The 5,895-nt window shown below is 38.0% G+C and overlaps 1 pseudogene; it reads left to right on the forward strand.

Annotated features, from left to right (window-relative positions):
* The first annotated feature begins 538 nt into the window (after positions 1-538).
* Positions 539-1,545, forward strand: LOC125157395 (glyceraldehyde-3-phosphate dehydrogenase-like; annotated as a pseudogene).
* The last annotated feature ends 4,350 nt before the right edge of the window (positions 1,546-5,895 follow it).

The following is a 5,895-nucleotide window of genomic DNA, read 5'->3' on the forward strand; positions in this document are numbered from 1 at the left end:
TAAACTGATGGCTGGGCCATGTTTTGTGTATTTAGATATATAAGGCATCAAAAGAATATGTGAAAACTGAACTTTTTTTTATTTTGCTATTTCATGCAAGTGTTCCAGATTACAGCAAAGCACAATAACTTTGCATGACTTATCAATAATTCAGGCCAATATATTTATATCGTGAGTTTATTTTTCAAAGATTCATGCAAGCTTGTGTGAAATAAAGCAAAGTTGGCTCTAGATAGGAAATAAGGAAATTAATCACAACTGGATTGTTCAAAAAATGCACAAATAGACGTGTCAGGAAGCTGACAGAGGTAGAAAATATTGACAGAATATAGGTTCATGAAGAGGACACATGGAGTGATTCTCTTCATTCTGAGATGGCAGAGACAGAAGACCTATTGATTTCCTTAGGTAGATCATCTGTTTACCAAGAGAATGAAATAAAATTCTGGTAACTGCATTCTATTGGAAATTATCTGTCTCAGCTCTCTTCTTCTCCCTGTTCGACAGAGAGCCACATCTCCTGGTGCAGTGCCAGCCGCATCCTGGAGACACGATGGTGAAGGTCAGAATAAACGGATTTGGCGATATTGAGCATCTGGTCACTGGGGCTGCTTTTAATTCTGGGAAAGTGGATATTGTCACCATCAATGACCCCTTCGTTGACCCCAACTATGGGGTCTTACATGTTCCAGTATGATTCCACCCATGGCAAATTCCACGACACAGTCAAAGCTGAGAACAAGAAACTTGTCATTGATGGAAAGCCCATCTCCATCTTTCAGGAGTGAGAACCCGCCAACATCAAATGGGGTGATGGTGCTGAGTATGTTGTGGAGTCCACTGAGGTCTTGACCATCATGGAGAAGTCTGGGGTTCACTCGAAGGTTTGGGCCAAGAGGGTCATCATCTCTGCCCCCTCTGCTGATGCCTCCACGTTTGTGATGGGTTTGAACCATGAGAAGTATGAACGACTCCCTCAAGATTGCCAGCAATGCCTCCTGCACCACCAACTGCTTGGCCCCTCTGGGCAACGTCATCCATGACAACTTCTGCATCGTGAAGAGACTCATGACCACAGTCCATGCCACCACTGCCACCCAGAAGACCGTGGACGGCCCCTTTGGGAAGCTGTGGCGTGATGGCCGAGGGGCTGCCCAGAACATCATCCCTGCTTTTACTGGCACTGCCAAGGCTGTGGGCAAGGTCCTCCTGGAGCTGAATGAGAAGCTCCCTGGCGTGGTCTTCCGTATCCCCATCCCCAACATGTCCATTGTGGATCTGACGTGCTGCCCGGAGAAAGCTGCCAAACACTTGATGACACCAAGAAGGTGGTGAAGCAGGGGCATCCTGGCTACACCGGGGAAGAGGTTGTTTCTTGTCACTTTAACAGTGACATCTACTTTTCCACCTTTGATGCTGGGGCTAGCATTGCTCTCAATGACTTTGTCAAGCTCATTTCCTGTTATGACAATGAATTTGGCCATAGCAACTGGGTGGTGGACCTTATGGTCCACATGGCCTCCAAGGAGTAAGAGCTCTCTGGACCACCAGTCACAGCAACAGCAAGAGGGAGAGGCCCTCAGCTGCTGGGGAGTCCTTGCCCCAAACACACTGAAAATCTCCCTGCTTCTACACAGTTTCCATCCAAAACCCCCTGAAGAAGGGGAGGGGCTTTGGGAACCCTACCTATCAGGTACCATCAACAAAGTATACTGTACCCAGCAACCCCCCCACAAAAAAAAAAAGAAAAAAGAAATCACCAGTCTCTTCTTAAGTTCAATCATCATCATTTTGATGTTCAATTTGTCCCTATAACAGACACAAAGTTTCAGCTATTAAGTCTCGAAAACACATGGAGGAAACTTATACCCGTATTTCTAAATGAAAGGAGCCAGTCTGTAAAGGGTACATACCGTAAGATTCCAACTATATGATATTCTAGGAAAGACAAAACTATAGAGATGGTAACAAGATCTGTGGCAACCAGGGATTCGGGTCGATGGAGGGAGGGATGAATAGGTGGAGCACGGGAGATTTTTTAGGGCAGTGAAACTATTCAGTATGATAGCCATGGTGGATGCATGACATTATGGATTTCTCAAGACCCATAAAATGGGCAACACAAAGAGTAAGCTTATCATAATGTAAGCTATGGATTTTTTAATAATAATGTTTTCATATTGGTTCATCAATTGAAAAAATTTGGCATAATAATGCAAGATGTTTACACTAGCAGAAGCTGTGTGGGCAGGGAAGGATCCCTGTGCTTTCTATTCAGTTTTTCTGTAAATCTAAAATTACTTTAAAAAATAAAGTCTATTAATTTTTAAAACAATCTTCTTCATGTAGTGTTAGATTTACCCATAAGTATTTCGTGTTGTTTGGGTGATTGTGAATTGAATTTTGTTTTAAATTTCAGTTTCCAATTGTTCATTGCCAGTACATGGAAATAGGTTTGCGTGTTGATCGTATACCACGCAATCGTGCTAAATTCACTTATTTCTTCCACAAGTTTTTTTTCCAGATTTACTGGAGTTTTTCTACACAATTAGCTTGATTATGAATAAAGATGATTTCATTTGTCTCTTTCCAGTCCGTATATGCACATACACATACACAGCTCATAGCTGACTTTGCAGGAATGGACACATTTCATTAAATGACAAATATTAGAATGTTTGGAAGTTATCTGCATAATGTACTTCTGTCACTATGAATTCCTTTCATAGGTTATATTTTTAAGTGACAATCATAGCTACATCCAGAAAATAAAGTCATTTTTGATGGATGTGTGCAATGACCCAAATACTTAAGTAACATCTATAAAAGGACTTTGGAACTATCTAGATAGAGATAATTGCTTTTCTCATGTGCTGCAGATTTCCTGCAAAAGATTGCTCAAATAATGTCAACACTGTACCTGGTAAATGCATCTCAGAAAGAATATTACTCAATCATTCTGATATGGAATTAAAACAACATAGAGTTTGAGTTGAACTGGGAAGAAAAGACATATTCTTACTTTGATTTCATCACTTACACAAAAGTGATCAATGATAGCCCATCATCTAACGATTCTCAAGATACCAGTTACACTAAAAATTCTGCATCTGATTTGAGTTCCCAGTAGACTTCAATGGAAAGAACAATCAAGAGAAAGAAAATACCCAAGTAATTGGTATTCTCAAGAGTAAAAAACTACACTACCCAGTAACCTGTGATAGATAATCAACATGCAGAATTCTTTTGTGGTTGTTTTGAAACTGTTTTAGGGAGGCATATTTTGCATATCATAAAATTCTCCCTTTTCATGTATAATTCAATAACATTTTTGGGAAAATTTATTAAGTTTGGTATAACTACTAAAACCATCACCGTGAATCAGGTTTACATTTTCATAACCTCGATAAAAAACTTCATGCACATTTACTGTGAATCCTGTTATCCACCACTAACTTACCAGGCAACCGCTAGCCTCCTTTCTATCTTTATAACTTTGCTTTTTTGGATATTTCATATAAATGGAATAACAAAATATGTGGTCTCTATGTCTGGCTTCTTTCACTGAGCAAAATGTTTTTGAGATGTAGCATGTATTAATTTCTTTTTTTAAACTTTAAATTTTTATTTGTTTGTTTGTTTGTTTTTAAACCACCCTATTGAAGAATGATTGACATGCAAAAAGCTATACATTTTTAATGTGCATAACTTGGTGAGTTTAAGTTGTGGCTGTTCTTTTTGTTTGTTTGTTTTGTTTTGTTCTTTTTGTTTTCATTTTTAAATTTACATCCAAGTTAGTTAGCATATAGTGCAGCAATGATTTCAGGAGTGGATTCCTTAATGCCCCTGACCCATTTAGCCCACCCCCCTCCCACAACCCCTCCAGCAACCCTCTGTTTGTTCTCCACATTTAAGAGTCTCTTATGTTTTTGTCCCCCTGCCTGTTTTTATGTTATTTTTGCTTCCCTTCCCTTATGTTCATCTGTTTTGTCTCTTAAAGTCCTCCTACGAGTGAAGTCATATGATATTTGTCTTTCTCTGACTGACTAATTTCGCTTAGCATAACACCCTCTAGTTCTATCCATGTAGTTGCAAATGGCAAGATTTCATTCTTTTTCGTTGCTAATACTCCATTGTATATATATACCACATCTTCTTTATCCATTCATCCACTGATGGACATTTGGGCACTTTCCATACTTGGGCTATTGTCGATAGTGCTGCTATAAACATTGGGGTGTATGTGTCCCTTCAAAACACCATACCTGTATCCCATGGATAAATACCTAGTAGTGCAATTGCTGGGTTGTAGGGTGGTTCTATTTTTAATTTTTTGAGGAATCTAATTTCTTTTTATCACTGAATCATATTCCATTGAATGGATCCACCACATTTAATTTATTCATCTGTAAGTTGATGAACATTTAAGTTGTTTATAACCTTTGATTATTATGAATAATTAATTATGCTATTAAAATTTGTTAACAAGTCTTTTTGGGTGTGGACCCAAAATATTTTCAATTTTATTGGGTATATGCTTACAGTAAAATTCCTGGGTCATATGGTAATACTGTGTTCAATTTTTTGAGAAACTGCCAAATATTTTTTCAAAGGAGCTGTGCAATTTTATTCCCACCAAGAATGTATATGGTTTCCAATTTCTGTAACACTTGTTACTGTCTGTCTTTTTGATTATAGTCTTCCTGTATATATAGATATATAGAGTATATAGAAGTGTTTTTATTGGATTTTTATTTGCTAATTTCTTCCTTGGTAAAATGTCTATTCAAACCTTTTGCCCATTTTTTGATAGGATTGTTTATTTGTATTAAGGTGTAAAAGTTTTGTGTATTCTGGGTACAAGTCTTTATCAGATACATATTTTTGCAAATGTATTCTCCCTTTCTGCTGCTTGTCTTTTTTAAAATTAAACTTTTTATTTTGCAATAATTGTAGATGCACACGAAATTTTAAGAAATAATACAGAGATCCCATATACTCTTTACCCAATTTCCCCAATGGTAAAATCTTGCAAACTACAGTATGATATCATAAACAAGGATATTGACATTGATATAGTCATATAACAAAACATTTCTATTACCACAAAGACTTCTTATGTTGCTTTTTTTTTAGAGTTTATTTTTGAGAGAGAGAAAAGCAGAACATTAGCAGGGGAAGGTGCAGACAGAGGGAGACAGATTCTGAAGCAGGGTCCAGGCTCTAAGCTGTCAGCACAGAGCCCGACGCAGGGCTCAAACTCACAGACCATAAGATCATGACCTGAGCCAAAGTCAAATGCCTAACTGACCAAGCCACCCAGGCACCCCTTATGTTGCTTTTTTAAATAGCCACATTGATTTTTATCCAACTCTACCCCTTCCTTAACCCCCGGCAACGAGTAATCTGTTAATTTTTTTGATTTTTTCTTCTTTTGTCGTATGTGCTTTAAAAAGTACTTTCTTTTTTTAAATTTTTCATTTAATTTTTATTTTTTAAATTTTTTTTTTCAACGTTTATTTATTTTTGGGACAGAGAGAGACAGAGCATGAACGGGGGAGGGGCAGAGAGAGAGGGAGACACAGAATCGGAAACAGGCTCCAGGCTCTGAGCCATTAGCCGAGAGCCTGACGCGGGGCTCGAACCCACGGACCGCGAGATCATGACCTGGCTGAAGTCGGACGCTTAACCGACTGCGCCACCCAGGTGCCCCTAATTTTTATTTTTTAATATCATTTATTGTCAAATTGGCTTACATACAACACCCAGAGAACCCCTTTCAATATTACTCTTGTAGCCACAGTTTTTGGAAATCCTCCCGATTTAAAAAAAATTTTTTTAAATGAAATTAGTTTTTTTTAATTTGACTTATTTTTGCTTTTCATAGACCAGATG

The sequence above is a fragment of the Prionailurus viverrinus genome, chromosome X, assembly GCF_022837055.1.
Source record: "Prionailurus viverrinus isolate Anna chromosome X, UM_Priviv_1.0, whole genome shotgun sequence".
In the NCBI taxonomy this organism is placed as follows: Eukaryota; Metazoa; Chordata; class Mammalia; order Carnivora; family Felidae; genus Prionailurus; species Prionailurus viverrinus.